At 33.8% G+C, this 17,262-nt stretch overlaps 2 protein-coding genes across 5 annotated transcripts in view; both read right to left on the bottom strand.

Moving 5' to 3' along the window:
• Fas1 (fasciclin 1) overlaps positions 1–17,262 on the bottom strand; it is a 146,849-nt gene that overhangs the window by 66,718 nt on the left and 62,869 nt on the right. The gene's annotated exons all lie outside the window — the stretch shown is intronic.
• The window catches only part of LOC136340826 (acyl-CoA Delta-9 desaturase-like), a 147,327-nt gene that overhangs the window by 94,092 nt on the left and 35,973 nt on the right, over positions 1–17,262 (bottom strand). The gene's annotated exons all lie outside the window — the stretch shown is intronic.

Below are 17,262 nucleotides of genomic sequence, written 5' to 3'. Positions count from 1 at the left end.
ACGTGACCCCAAAAAACATAACACTCTGTAGATAGCTATCGACGATTTTGAAATTTTGTTGTGGAGGGTCATAAAGAAAATAGGTGTACGAAATTTTCTAAAATTTTCCTCATGGCATGCTTGAGAAAACGCAACATATGAGGAAAAAATGTGAAATTTTGCCTTTTTTATTTCCGTGCAGAATACTGCTATTCATGAAATACCAACACGACGATATATTATACCCTTTATATAGAATGAACAAACTTGGGAGTTTGTTTTGAAATGAATTTTGAATAAAACGCCTTGTGGAACACCTTGCGGAACAGGTGACCGTGTCATACACGTGCAAAATCACAGTTCCAGATTTATCCAAAATTTGCGATACTCGCCGGAGTTCGCAACTTCCAAACAACTCTCTTTGGAAAAATAATGATTACATGCAAGTCTAAACGCGCCTTTATTGTCTTACGCGAAAACTTTCCCTGGGTTTAGCTATCGCCCCTGTTTCCTGGAAACTTTTATAGCTTTGCAAAGTTCTATAATATTAATATTTCACTAAGGGAAATTGTATGGAACAATGGCACTTATTTCTCGGCTATTTTACAGATCGATTTCAATTACTGCCAGCTTAGAATTTAAGATTAATCTACTCGATGTAAACTAAACAAAAGATCGGAGTTATTAAATAAGAAGAACAGATGCTTACAAATTTGCATCTCTGTCTTAACTGGAAAATTGTGCCGAATTTTGCACGTCAGGGCAGACTTCTTATAAAGAAAGCTGATGAAATTAATTATTTATAAGATAGAAATACATTTGGACAAGCGGTAAATTTATTTCGCTTCACGAAAGTGCCAATAACTTTGAGTTTGGATCGAACACACATCGTCCTTCATCTCGGTAGACGAATTTACTCGATAAATGTGCCTGGGTGAGAGGAAGTTCCAAGTAAGACTCTTTTTGAGTTGACTTAACAACTTAAAACAATCTAAAATTTCCTTTTGTGGTAAGTACCGCACAAAGGGTAAGCTCACGTACAATGTGTGCCAAATCTGAATATTTCACAAGTATAGGAATTTGGTGCACTAGTGCGTGTAATTCAGGCGTAATCGTAAGTATAACGGAGGCCTATGTTGTGCCCTTTAGCTAAAGCAAGATGGAGCTTGCATAAATTAAGTCTAAAGGACTGAAAACCAACTTAACCCGACGTGCCCGTAAGATATTTACTTTATGTAGTTCCAAGGAAAGTCGTGTGTTGTATGAAGCAAACATGCTGATGCGCAAAATAGTGTGACAGGTAAAATTGTAAATTAAATTTATTTAAACGTGGCGGATGGAGGTTGAGAAGGTGTCACACTGTATTTGTGAAGAGTGAATTGACGACGAGGAGAGAGATATATTTGGAAACACGTCCAAATCGAAGATTTAACTAGTGATGTGTGTAAAGCGCTAAGAAACAAGATTAAACCGAATTTAAGCAATAAACGATAAAAAAGGGAAAACAATGTGACATTAATACAGCAGACGCTCGATGATGTAAACTAAGTCAAACCAAATGGTTTACAATACGGAAATGTTTACATGAGCGAAAGTTATTTAAATAATAAATCATTTATCAAAGAAACGTTTAATACATATGTATACACAGGGAATTTCATAAACATACCGACTAACTTTCATGAGATGTAGAGCTCATAAAAAAAGGATTTAGAACGAATAAAGTTAGGTCCGCAAATGCTTGGCTTCCAAGATACATTGTTGTTAATTTTTAACAATTTTTTTTTGTTTAAAAAACGGTTTGAGATAGGGACATAAAATTATATATATTTGATTAGGATGATGATTTGATATATATATACAGGGTGTCCTCGAATTACGTGGCCAAAATAATACCGCAGATTGTTTGAGTGAAAATAAGTCGATTTAACTAAACTTCCCTCAGTCCAAAAGTTGATAATTATGGAGCTACAGGGTGTTAAAGTTGAAAAAAAAAATCACATTTTCTTTAATATCTTTCGATTTCTTTGAGTTAATTTCACGAAATTTCATATTTGAGGGTGTTTTAGGATACGAAATTCAAATTTATTAACGATTTAGTTGTTTCTTCTAGGGGGCGCCACAAGCGACCATTAGGACACATTTAAATCTCTGTAACTTTTTCGTGCCACGGTGTATATTATTTTGGTATTTAAAAACCTTTTTCCCTACCTTTTATACTTAGAAAAGGTATACTTTATTGACGTCGCTAGAAGCAACGGTTTTGGAGAAAAATGCATCTAAGCCTGATGATGCATGCAAATTACCTTAAAATTATTTTCCGTTAAAAAAAATTAAGTTTTTCAAAAATAATTATTAGTAAAGGTGTAACAATAAGTTTTCAAAATCAGATATTATTTTGACTATTACAACGGCAAAGTCCATAAACTAACAGCATATCCACCATTTCAGAATAAGTGAATTTATTGGCCATACTTATGGATATTTACAGGAACAAGAAGCGAAACTGACAAGAAAAACTGAGGGCTAAATAAAAAAACTGACATTTGAGAAACAAATTCAAGTGTTAAAATGTCAATTAAAAACATAGCCAACTGAGTTATTTACTTAAAAGCGCCAACGCAAATATGCAGCGCATTAGAATTATGCGTTTTTCTCCAAAACCGTTGCTTCTAGCGACGTCAATAAAGTATACCTTTTCTAAGTATAAAAGGTAGGGAAAAAGGTTTTTAAATACCAAAATAATATACACCGTGGCACGAAAAAGTTACAGAGATTTAAATGTGTCCTAATGGTCGCTTGTGGCGCCCCCTAGAAGAAACAACTAAATCGTTAATAAATTTGAATTTCGTATCCTAAAACACCCTCAAATATGAAATTTCGTGAAATTAACTCAAAGAAATCGAAAGATATTAAAGAAAATGTGATTTTTTTTCTCAACTTTAACACCCTGTAGCTCCATAATTATCAACTTTTGGACTGAGGGAAGTTTAGTTAAATCGACTTATTTTCACTCAAACAATCTGCGATATTATTTTGGCCACGTAATTCTAGGACACCCTGTATATATATCATTACTTTGTAACAGACCATTTCGTGTTCAAAAAGAACTTCTTACAAGGGCAATATCAATATTTACATACACAGAAACTATTTCTGAAATCTTCCATATGGCTCCCGAATCCATGAACTGAGGCTGCAATGTTTGTATTGAGAAAAATAGCCGAAATTTTAAAAAAAATTTATAAAATATTTATCATTTATTTTCTATCTATTTCATATTGATTTATGTGCGTTTACATGAAACATTAGATTCTAGTACATTTCTTTATCACATCAGCTTTTCGTTTCTTCTAGTCAAAATCTTTAATTTGTAGAGAATTTATTAGACAAAAAATGTTTGTTTTCATGTCCTCCACCTCTACTAAAATAAAATAAAAGGAATTTCTCTTAAAAAATTTTAAAGAATCGTACTTGAAAACCTATACCGGTTTTTTTGGTAGACACATGAATGAGAAATAGTTTTTTTTTAATCTCGAAAACGGAAACTTAAACAACACAGCATTAACAGGTTTTGGTTATTAAAAATTAATAGAATATTATGAAAAAAATATTCGTATAAAAAATTAAATGGCCTAGATTTTTTTCATCAAAAATGTCCGATTGAATGGCCGGACACACGCCACTGGTATAAATAGAAATTTCCTGCCTACTCAGGAACATGCACATTTATTTCGCCACAGCGTGTCCCAAATTTTATGTCCGTATCCCAAATCGTTTTTGAAATGTAAAAAAAAATTAATGAAAAATTAAACAACCTGTATCTTGAAAACGAAGCGATTTCGAACCTTACTTTATTTGTTTTAAATAATTATTTTTATGAGTTCTATATCCCCGGAAAGTTTGATTATATGTTTATGAAACACCCTGTATATAACAAAATAAATATATATTCTAATAGTGATAAGTACTTTTTAATTATGAGAAAAATAATCTACAAATTTAATCTACGTAAATTGGCGCTTAGCATTGTCTTCCAGAGCCTTCGCCCGTAATTCACGAAGAACTAAAATATTCGTCTATGATACTTCTTTTCTTTCAGCCCACTCTAAAGTTTGGCTAAAAACTTGTATAGCTTGAGCGTTAAAGCCTACATTTCTACCTTCAATGAGAAGGCCCTTATCGTCCTCACCGTCCACATCTTCCTCCTTATTAACATGACTCGTCTGCTTGTCTTCACTCCATAAATTAATATCAGCTGAAGTGCAAACAATGTCGGGATTCACTATTTTCAATAAATCAAGAATATTCTTTAATGCACTGATAAAAACATCAGCATTGGATGGCAATTGTTCCTTGATTTCGCTTAAAGGAACATTAGCTACATCTTGATCATTGGCACAAAAGAGATTTTTCTAACATTTTTGAATAGTTGGCTGATAAACTGCATTCCAAGCCATATGCAAATTTAAAAGAGCTTCTCGTAATGTTACCTATCTCAAAACCTCAGATATGTTTTCATGATTCTTCGATAAGAAAGACGAAAAAAGAAATCTTCAATGGTATAGCTTAGTGAGTATTTTTACGTTCTCTTCCATGAGTTCAATTAATGGAGTTACGTTGGGCAATATCTGCATGACAAACATTGATCCATCCTCGTTCCTCAATTGTTGCTTTGGAGGACGACTTAGTTTATTATCTAATAGTAATGCTTTTATTGGAAGCTTCCGGTATTTTAGTCATTTTTTTGCCAATAAATTAAATAATCCTCAAATTATGAATATGTAGAACATTTGTGATTACAAATTCATTGTCATGCCTCAGGGATGAAGCGCTTGTGGAACCATTTCAGGAATATTCTGCTAGTCATCCAAGCGATTTTTGAACATTGATAATCAACAGGAATATTAAAATTTTTAAACAAGCGCAAATTTTTTGCTTTTCCTATTATCATTGACCTTATTTTATATATGGCCAGGAACTATTAACGTTATCGCACGTTCCGCTTCATCGTATAATACAAATTTTGTGTTTACATTAACGCAATATTTCTATTATCGACCGTATTTTCGTTATCGAGGGTTTATGGTATTAACAAATTCTGCTGAAAAATCTTCCTTATTTCCCTGTACTTTAGAAGACTACTAACTTTCACAGTTGTTCAGGTATTTCAGGCAACACTGATACATTCAAGAAGCTTGAGCGAATACTAACCGAACATATATTTATACAAGATATCCCCTACCTAATAGACGAAAATCCAACTATAGAAATATTCTTTCTCCGAAAATATTGCGCTTTTGCTAAATTCGTCTTACACGAAAGTCGGCAGTTTGGAACATGGAGATATAAAGTGACACAGTTCTCGAGATATTTAAATCAAATTTTGAAGTGATAATATTCTTTTCGATTTGTTTTATTATGCAGATCAAGGAAATACTAAAACCTACAAGTTTATATTACCCATAAGGTCAGATATGTTGACTCTAGATAAAGGCAAGAGCCGATCACCTGCCTGGGAGTTTTCAGATGTTACTCATGCAATTCATTTTAAACAATACATATAATCACAGAGTGAGAACGTTAACGTCGCAAGATACTCTTTAACCCCCCCCCCCCTCCCCTAATTCTTTTGGAGTGCTTTAGCGAACTTTTTTCAGAATATTCGAAATTAATGTTTAGTTTGAAAACTTCTTCATCTCCCTCAGTTTTTTAAAAAGCTGGCAAAACACCCCAATTTTACTCAAATTTTTCGGAGTCCGCCACTAAGACATAGAAACGAAAGATAATACTAATAAAATAATATAATATGCATTGTCAAGTGTTTTTATAGTAGCAATATAGTGAAATTAGAGGTCAGAGAGCTTCAAAATTGTGAAGCAAATTTGGTTTTTTGGAAAGAAACGACTAATATCATCACTATAAATTAGTTAGGCAGAGTGAAAGGATACGTGACCTCACAAAAATTATCATCCTATAGATTCCTAAGTAAACCTAAATCAATATCCTCAAGTCAAAATTTGAATTATCTCCACAAATATTAGAGCTGTAGGCGAAATTGGAACAATCAAGGCAAACTTCGACATCTTATAGTTGTACCCATTAGGTGGGGGCCATCATGTGTAAACACATGTTTTTTTGGTCATAGACATGCAATAGTTTGCTTTGTTGATATTAATTGAAACCTTTGATGACTTAAATAATAGAAGAACTCGAGAAACCACTCGTGACGAATTTAGTCGTCGCTTTCAAAGAACTTCATGAATCGACCAAAATTCAGGCAAAATGGTTGACGTGAATATATTGCTTCGACATTTTTATGCGCTAGGAAGAACTCATTTCATCTATTTTCCGTCGTTTGTGGTTGATTTAACGTTATAGTCAAAACATATTATAATGTAGTACAAGAAACTGATTAAAATGAATTTGGAGTGGAACAGAATGTTTTTTTCGGAAAAAGTTTTGCTTTGTGGTACTTTATTTACCTTTGAATACGACACCCTGTGTATATGTCGATAGATTGGTGTATTTTGGATGGTAATACTACAACTTTTTCGTTTTTATTAAAACCGCTAATACTATCGATTTTATATCAAAAGTCTATCAAAACGTATCAAATTTAGCGTTAAGCAGGGGAAACAAAATAAATGCGAAAATCATCTAATATCCTTAAATGGAAAATGTACTTACTACCTTTAAAAAGATGATCGATTTAATTGTTCAGGGACGAATATTTTGTATCAAAAATTTACTAAGTAACCGAAATCGTTAAATTTTAACCTGAAATAAACTGCCAAAATCGATAAATTTTAGCTTTAAATAAGTTGAAACTGCCACCATTGTCCTATTTAAGTGTGACAAAAATGCCAGAATATCATTAAATGCAGTTTCGTCTACACTAATACTTTTACTGTTTTGGAGATATTTCATAGTTCGAGCGAAATTCTCGAAGAAGCGAAATTCTCTGTAGTGGCGTATGATAAACATGTCACTTCATTAAGTTCAGGAAAATTTGGATAAAGCCAGATCCCTAAATAATAAACTTTTCACTTAACAAAGACTGTAGAGGTGTATTATATCATCCTCCCTTTTATGCAATTGAATTCGTTGTAGTTACTTAATCACAAATCATTTCTGTGGAAAAACTATCTTCAAGCCTTTGTTAGTAGTATACATTCGGCATTGCAAACAAATTCGCTGCATTTTCGCCCTTTCGAACAAACAAATTTCCAATTATCTGGGCATAATATCTTTTGTAAAGTTCCAGGAGCTCATTAAAACTCTCTGTTCGCTTTGCTGACATTTTACCTGCAAGAGAAAAACTGAATTAGTCCCTGATGTCGCTTCAACAAGGACTTTTCTGTGAGTCCCTTTGACTTGTGTCTTCTCTGATCCTTTAGAATCTATGGTTCATTCATAAATTAATTCTTATTTTCTGGCTGTAATTAATTTAAATCTTTGTGCGACTCTTTGTATATTCAATTTTACCTTAATGCCTAACTTTATTGAGGCTTAATAACCAAATATATTTCCTACCAGTTTAAGTCCATAAAGTTCATGTAGAGGCTTTTTGCTTGCGATGCATTGAAATCAGTAATTGAATATAAACAAGAGGAAGCTATGTTTGAAAGCATAAATGGTTCCCTTGGGGTAACACAGACTGCAAGGGTGAATATAAAAATCAAAGTTATACTTTCCGGGAGTACATGGTAATACGATAAATTAGATTAAAGCAACACCCCCTTGATATCCGTGCCCGAAGGGGGAATTTATGATCCTGGCAGCAGAAGGGCCCTAATTGACAATGATGTAATATTAATAAGTTCCCAGGCCTGGTTCGGGGAGTAGAAGTTATTGCAATGAGTTTACTTATTCAGATTTATGAGCATCTTTGAGTAGGGTATTTGAGCAGGAGTTATCTTGACTAACCCGGCTGCATGTTCCTTTTTCTCGACTGAATTCGCACATTTCAAATAGATCTGTATGACTTTTACAGCGTCAACTACAAACTAACCAGAACTAATTAAGAGAGTGCAGTGTGAAACTGACCCAATTTACCGACGTGAGATAAAACGCCTTTAACGTTTTCAATTCAGGTTTGGTCGGCTACTAATGAACAGAGCCACGGCAGTAATGCCATTTTATCATGAGTCCTACGACTTATTGAAGACATACCGTAAAACCGCGAAAAATGCAGAATGATGGCGCACAACATTCGGAAGGATTAAGGTCAAAAACACCCCCACAAACTTTCTTTTAGGACATGGAGTAAATGCCCAATAAACTCTCAGAAACTGGTCCCCCGGAGTTTTACAAGACAAAGTTCCTAATTGTTTATGTCCACGTTTCGTGTTCTTCATGGCTGGTTTCAGCGTTCGTGGAGCGCAAAATTCTAATTTGAAACGAAACTTTATTGAGATAACTTTGCGATAAGTCTCTTGTCCTTTATTATTGTGCGCAGATAGTTAACCTAATTGAGATTTCATGAGTAAACTGTAATGTTGGAATTGGAGGTTGGGTGGTTAAGGGACGACATGTAGTATAATATTTCGCTAAAATTGGGAAAATCAATGTGCCTTTAGGGAAAAGCAAGGAGTCCTAGATTTCTTTACAGCAGATCTATTCAATGCCTATCAAGTGCATTCAATTGCAAAAATATCCTATTTTTAAAATTGTTTATCTGATTTTTTTTTTTTTTATAAAGTGCACCTATTCATTTGAATTTGGCTCTTTAATTCACAAACACACTTTATGTCCCTCCAAAATAAATGTTATGTTTCTCCAAAGGTTCTTTTAATGCTGACTTAATTATACCTAGAGGATGGTGCAGATAAAAGTTAGTACCCACGTAATTTGTGCATTTTTCAAATTTCAAGAGACCGACAGGAGACTTAGATAAGTGGGAAACAGATTTTTATACAAAATGTTGGGTAGCTAGTGCAGGATATTGATTAAAGTACTAAGGAAGATCACTCTGAAATGCTTCAATCAAGCATACCTGTGTAGCAAGTATTACAGTTTTTCTGATAATTAAATTTTTAATCATTTTTAATTTAGCCGTGTCTTTTTATTTTTGAATGTGACTTAAATTATTGAAATACAGAAAAACAACAAGACTTCGTATCACTAAAATATACTAATTTTTTTAATTATGTGTGAATGCATTGTTCAAATGATTTAAGTTAAAAGTCTAAAACGACTTTGTCGTTTCAACATAATAGATTAATTATTAATTATTTATTTATCATTCTTTGTGATCTTATTTTTATCAACTAACAAATCCTCGAATGTTTAGTTCTTTGCATTGCAAAATTGCAAAATACAATAACATTTTATAATATGAAGCATTATTCAATGCGAATGTGCAGATCAAATTAGAAATTAAAAAAAAAAACTAAAAACCTTGAATATCTAGAAAACTATTAAGGTCCAAAGCTCTAATTTTTAAAATATTTACTCTGAAATTTGAATAAATATACACATAAGCGTTCAAATAACATCCACGTTTGAATTTAACTCTTTGCTGTACTGCAAACGAGAAAAATTATCTTTATAAAATTCTAGGTAAGTGCCAAAGCCATTTATATTTTATGACTTAAATAATTTAAACAATCCATTCATACATAATGCAAGGATTTAGAATATTTCTGTAATAAAAAGGCGTTTTTTCTGCATTTCAATAATTGTAGGAAAACACGGTGAAATTAAAAAATATTAAAAACTTAATTATTAGGAAAACTGTAACACTTGGTATATAGGTGTGTTTGGTTAAATCAATTCAGAATGACCTCCTCTAATACCCTATTCAGTATCTTGCACTAGTTACCAAACATCCTGTTCATCAGGTGTCTAGCTGGGTATCGTTAGGTCACGCACCTTTTACGGTCATACTGTTCTTTCTGGCGCACTTGATCTTCAGTCATTACCAATTCAACTGCTCTGCTCATTTTTGGCAAGTTTTCTTATATTCCATGACGAACACCTTCATTTAGTAACTAAGCAGAATCTTTTGCGTTATGTAAAGGTATAATTCATCACACATCCAATATGTTGCAAGCATTAATTCCATTTTTCTTCATCATCTGTCGACGCAGCTATCGCCTGGAGTAATGTAGCGGTTATGTCGCTCCACCTGCCCTTTTACCCTTGGAGTAGCCGTGACGTGGTGAACAAGTTTAATATTATATTTTGCATAATACCCTGCAAACTTATCCGGAGCAAAAGCTGTTGCTGTGTGACATATTATTTTCCGTGGCACTCCGAAATTCCCAAACACGTTGTCCAGAAAGTTTTCCAAAGGATCATTTTTGTCATTTTTCCAGCTCTCAAAAAGATAAGATCGGTAAAACTATCAAGAGTTACAATCAAATACTGATTATAATGTTTATACATTATAGACGGCCATGTTCCCACGAACCATGAATTTTTTCACAACGAATTCCAATGTGTCACTCTCAACCTCTCAATCCACCACTATTCATGTCAAAAATTTCAAATTAGAACAAGACTCGAGTAGCACTTTGTGCAAAAGGTCTTGCGATTCTCCATTTAGGCATATCCTTTTCTCGTAACCTCATCATTAATTTTCACAAACATCATATTTGAATTGCAGACAATGCTCTCATAAAAATCAGTTTCAAGAACAATTTTCTCGTAATGCCTGGGTTGAATTTACCGATGATCACTTTATTGAACCTTGCGACATAAAGACTTAATGACGAACAGTACCAAAAGCTGGATCTTCCTAAACATCTACTTTGATATTTATATGAGTACCAGGTAAAACATGTAGCTCCTGTACGACGATGCCCCGGCTTGTCTAGTTTAATTGCTCGTTAATTGTTGGGCAAGAGCAGAATCGTATACATCACCTCCCAGATCAGCTGATATGAATTTTCTAGATTATTTTTTGTGAGGTCACTTGTAGTTGTTAATTTATAAAACGGCACTTTATAATGGAAAAGATTGACGGTACAGATTATTCGAGTCGTGTAAAAATGATAGACAATATGTTTTTTGTTCAAAATTACCTACGGTTTATTAAACGCGTGTAGTTGCGCGACAATAAACAGTGTAATTACTTTTAATAAATTATTTCTGACACCGTCCGCCCATAAAGACTATTGTTACTGACACGTGTCATTTTATTGTGTATGCTTCAACGAAACTGTATGAAGGTACAGTAGTGGAAAAATGTAGAGCAGCTTTTAAGAAATTAACATAATTAGTTTTAATAGTTATAAATATTTAGGTATAGGTTCAATATGAAGCCAGTGTATGCCCAAATACTTCTAGAAAAAAAATTCTTTACTTTTATTTTTTTGTGGAATTTTATATTAACAATAGTATTTTTTGGTGGAAACAAGTAGAGAAAGGTATTAAATTATAGCAAATATTTACCTTAAAATTTATTGCATTCGTGATATATCGTTGGTCAAAATGCCTCGAGGCGAACATTTATCAGTGGAAATAAAAGAACGTGTTTTTAATTTGTATGGAAGTGGCCAAAAGCAAGCAAATATTGCTAAAGCATTTAATTTAAACAAATTCATTGTTTGTCGAATTATCCGACAATAATGAGTGTCAGAGAGTACTGATGTAAAAACGAAGTGTGGCACACCCAGGAAAACCAATCGTTACCAAGATAAGCAATTTTTAAAAATTGCAAAGGATGAACCATTAATTAAAGCCCGTATTTCTGATAAGCTCGGGGTTGAAGTAACATCTAGAACATGAAGAAACAGATTACTTGAAGGCCAACTATATAGAAGAAGAGCAGCCAAAAAACCTCTTTTATCCAAAAGAAATGGACGTGCTGGACTTAATATTTGGCGACCACATCTTCATTGGATAGAGCAGGACTGGAAAAAAATGATTTGGAGCAACGAATCAAAGTTTTGCTAATTTAATAGTGATGGTATCACCACGTGAGACGTTCTAAAAATGTATCTATCTAAAAAATACATCCTGTACATTCCATACACACTGTGTCTTACAGTGAAGAACGGAGGTGGGCCGATAATGGTATGGGGTTGTTTTTCCAATTACAGCGTTGGCCCCCTTTACAGAATAGCTCGTCATATGAATAGATTTCAATATCAGAAAATCTTAGAGAATCAAATGGTGCCAAATGCGGACGATGTTATGCCCTTAAGACACATTTTCCAACAGGATAATAATCCAAAACATACATCCAAATATGTGAAAGAATGGTTCAGGAGAGAGGAAATACGCGTTTTGGAATAGTCTTCGCAATCCCCCGATCTAAATCCCATTGAAAACCTTTGGGAAATTTTAGATCGGAAAATCAGAGATAAGGACCTATAGGAATCAAGACGAGCTGTTCACTGCTTTAAAAGACGAATGAAGAAGTATGGATCCGGTCATCATAACCAAATTGATAAGGTCTATGACAAAAAGATTCGATGTGTAATTAAAAGCAATGGATATTTTTTAAAATAATAAAGTGTTTTAATATAAATTGTTGTTTTGGTAAATTTGAAGATAATATTTTTTGATAAGTTGCTCTACTTTTTTCCATCAAAAAATACCATTGTTAATACAAAATTCCACAAAAACATAAAAATAAATAATTTTTTTGTAGAAGTATTTGGACATACACTGGCTTCATATTGAACCTATACCTAAATATATATAATTATTAAAACTCTAAAAATATTAATTTTTCAAAAGTTGCTCTACATTTTTCCACCACTGTACAAGTTTCTTAAAGCATCGTATTGGCACACAAATCGGGTTCGCAAAAGGGGGAGCAAATCGACGAATTGGCTATGGACGGATGCGCCAATGGCTTCATATAACATATTTTAAACCTCAATATAATTCGAAGATGGTTGGGAGCATTGGAAATGTCTCGGGGATATTTCATACGTGTTGGCCGCACCGATCTACACATTGCGCCAATTTTTCAGATTTTTCTCATTTATAGTTCCTCCAAAAATGGTCGATGCATTTCTCAGAGAACCACCCCACAAAACTTTTGTATTTAACATTTTGCTTTTCCTTTAATAGAGCAAAAATATGGTGTTTTGTTGCACTAAACGGCCACCCCGTGCATATTTAACACCGATTGGGGCCTGACGGAGATTTTACCACCGGGGGCAATCCCATCATTCGGCCCTTGTTCTGTATAAAAATAAATATTTCAGAACTTTATTACTTCTCCATGTAACGCCCCACACGACTTCCAATCTTCGAACTTTCCTTAAACTTTTTCTTACATGAGCAACTATATTGACTTGGCGAAGTTCTAAACTCCTGCTTGACCTGTAAAAGCGTTAAGTCCGGTTCTTTCGCGAAATAAATTAAAAACTAGCGCAAGCAGCGAAATTGCTGGGTACGAGTATGTTATGAAAATGTAGGCAGGTAACTGGATAATTCATTTAATCCATCGGCCATTCCACCTATTCCTACATGGCGCAAGCCGCTATACATTAAATCTCCAGAGATGCCTGTCAGGGCAAATTCTAAAACGCGAACACTGGCAAACTGTAAACTAATTTACAACTCCATGTTGAAATCCTCAGAACGAGGCTCTAGTAATTTATATAATTTGCTGATGTTCCTCGGCTATATTGCAATTCGTCTCTCTTACTAATGCCTGAGAGCTATATCTCCTAAACGAAGTACCGAAATAGAACTTTATAAAGGGGATTTGTTGCAAACAAACTGCGTATTAACGACAAATCCCGAAGGAATCAGAACTTAACAGGAAATAAATCCGTTTTGTTGGATCGGCTTTGCAGTTGAAACTTAACGTTTCAATCCGCTGACATGATTGTATGTCAGCCAAACAGGATAGATTTGTATGAGTTGAGTAAATTATTGTCTCTCAGTTCGGACCGGCAAATTGTAACATAATTCTCTGAGGACAGGGGACCAGGTACTTGTATGTGTCACTCATGATGGATTTATTAAGGGTGAGGTCGCCTATTTGAAACCCCAATCAGCGACGTTATTACCATTGCTACAATTGCCTTTATTCCAGCTCGTGTTGAAGGCAATTATCGCGATTTAATTTGCCGACCGGATGCCATACTGCAAATCCATATTATCGTTTTTACGTCAATCTTAAAATGTAAATTTTGTCGGTTTAAGCCCTTTTCAGTGCAAATATGAACGTAAGCGGTGAATACTAACGACGATACAAATACCTCGAAATGATTCGTTTAACATGTAGAAGAAAAATGATCGAGGCAGCTTTGCAGTTGTTAAGACGCCTGTGATGGGTTAAATGGACTCAATTCAGTCCTCAAGAATTCACAAGTTCGTTGAAGAAATGTAGCTTCCCATTACCTTTCATTGCCGCGGATGCCTTACTTACAGTAGGTAAACACAAGTTCAATACATTCGGAACACGTTAAATAAAGCAAGAGCTTATAATACTCCATTCCAAAATATTAAAATTCAATTCAGTTCTCTAACGGAATTCAATGGCAACAAGGGCCCATTATTTTCCAATTCTCTCCCAAAATGGTTGATAAGGGACGCTACGAGCTCTCCTTACACCGACTGTTTAAGAACTTGGGCATTATACCAACAATAACAATAACAATAACAACACCGATAATAAATAATCAGGGGAGCCGTTTTAGTTCTCAAAAGAACACATTTTTACCGCCAAAGTTTATGAACAAAGAACACAACAGTTTAAATTATCAAATAAAACCAAAACATCAATAAATTAAGCGGCAACCCCGCAAATAAATAAGGTTATGTTTGACCTTCAAATATATCTTTATCCTTTTTTAGCTTATTAAATTTACATAACTTGTTATTTTACGTAAGGCGATTCTGAATCGTTACATCTTGTGACGTAAATAAAAAGGTGCGTAATTTGAAATATAATTTCTGGCCTACCAGAAGGGTACTAAAAATGTCGTCCCTGATGCAGATAGTAATAGTGACTCGCCAAGTACCTTTATGTGGTGGGTATTATTAATTATACTTTGTTTATGTTAAATTTGATCTGGTTCCTCAAGCAGCATCACATATTCCGTTTCTCTACCCTCAAAGTACAGATTGTTCAGTTATCGACAGTTTTGCAGGGTATCTCCGTTATTATTGTAGTTCGACGGTTAGAGTTTTCGCAAACCTGTGTCAGTTTTTTTTGTAAAACAAACAATACTGCCAATAGGTTTATCAAGGCCCTTTTGGTTTTTGAAATACAGGGCGAAGTTGAAAATTGTGCATTTTCAGACACCTACTGTAATTCGGTGATCTCAAAAGTTTTTTACTAGGTAAAAACGGAATCTTCCACATTGTTTTATGTATAATGCAGTGACGTACTCAGTTTTTTCCCAGATGTTCCCATTTTTATAAAATTACGTGAATTGAGATTTCTTAAATGGGACGCCCTGTATGTTAATTGGTAGCTATCTTCTACTCACTAAGAACTTTCCAGAAATGTATACTAGTCAACACCTTGTTTCAAATCGAAGGCTAGAATTTACATTTTTTTAAACAGGCTATAGATTGGCAACAAAAAGTGATATTATCTATTAAAAATGCTTTATTGTCGAAATAATATGTCCTAAGATACCTGATTTTTTAGTTGTAAACTTTTGAAGCTATCTAAAATGTAAATGGAAAAAGGTTATTTTTCTTATTGTAGCGGCTAATAATGAAATAATTAAAAACACCCATATCTAAAAAATGATTATATACTTGATAGTTGACCAAGGCTTCTGTGACGCTAGAAAGAAAAGTTTCATTTTGTTGTTTATATCCTGTCTAAATTGGTTTTAAAATAATATTATCAGAACTCGAATGTTAGTAATTTGTTAATTTATTTTAAGTTAAAAATATGACAGTATTTTTTATACAAAGTCACGAGAATCCTGAAAGAGCCTCCGATTTCTATTTCAATAACCAAGTTTATAAGAATACACTCTTCTATTTTTTATCTGAAATAAAAAAATATCCAGTTACGCCAGATGCTTTTAAGTGGCATCTTAGATATGTATGGACAATAATAAAGTGGTCTCTCATTATTTTGTAGATTTTCCGATAAATTTTCAATACTTAAAAAGAAACTAATAAAACACGGAGCTTTTACGAAGCTTCGACCCAAAACATACAACAAAAAAAATAAAAAATCATGGAAAATGTTACAACAAAATTGTTAGAAAACTTTCCTGTGGCTGATCCAACTAAATAGTATATATTTGCAGCAAAATGGTGCACCCTGTTCTAATGCTCACATAATAAGGCCTTTTCTAGAAAATAATTTTCCCCAAAGATCAATAGCCTCAAATGGAGCTGTAAGATGGCCACTGCCGTCGTCTGATCTATCGGTGTTGACCTTTTTCCTATGGGACTTTATAAAAAACAAGATATACGAAACTCGGCACAGAACAGAGGAACTTCGGCAGGATATCCATATAACATCTCAATATCTACAAAATTATCCCATAATAAGTTTAAACGCGTTCACGCGCAAATTTCACAAATGTGCCAGCTTTTTATTAGGAAAAATGGCAACGATTTTAAACAATATCTCTAAAAAAATATCTACACAATATTGGTTATTGGTTTTTAATATAAGTTTAATAAAGATAAATCTATTTGGTCTCTAATATCTAAGCCTGTTTAAAAAACTGCAAATTTTAGCTTTTGATTTGAAACAAAGTGTCAACTATTATATCTTTCTGAAAAGCTCTTAGTGAGTAGAATGTAACTACCAATTAACATACAGGAAGTTCCGTTTAAGAAATCCCAACTTTGGTAATTTTATCAAAAATGGGAACATCGGGGAAAACACTGAGTACGCCACTGGATTTTACGTAAAACAATATGTAAGATTACGTTTTTACCTAGTCGATAACATATACAATAACTGAATTATAATAGATGTCTGAAAATGCACAATTTTCAATTTCACTTTGTATTTCAAAAACCAAGTGAACCGTAATAAATATGTTGGCGAAATCGTTTGTTTTACAAAAAAGTGACACAGATTTGTAAAAACTTCAACCCTCGAACTGCAATAATAACGGAAATACTTCGCAAAAGTGTCGAAAACTGGACACCCTGTACATTGAGCTCTTACATCGGACCGAACATATAGAATACTGTTGATTAAACGCAATGTGCAGTTTCCGTATAGATGGAGCGGGCGGTTAATAAAGAACCAATCACAGAGCATGTTTAAAGAACCTCGCCGCTGGAAAACAAAACACTGTATTCCTCATTTTACGACGATGTGAGGAGAGAGGTGCGATGCACCGCGACCAAATTCAGTTGATTTACCATCGCCGTACG

The sequence above is a fragment of the Euwallacea fornicatus genome, chromosome 8 (genome assembly GCF_040115645.1).
Source record: "Euwallacea fornicatus isolate EFF26 chromosome 8, ASM4011564v1, whole genome shotgun sequence".
Taxonomy (NCBI): Eukaryota; Metazoa; Arthropoda; class Insecta; order Coleoptera; family Curculionidae; genus Euwallacea; species Euwallacea fornicatus.
This window is presented reverse-complemented; position numbering and strand designations above follow the sequence as displayed.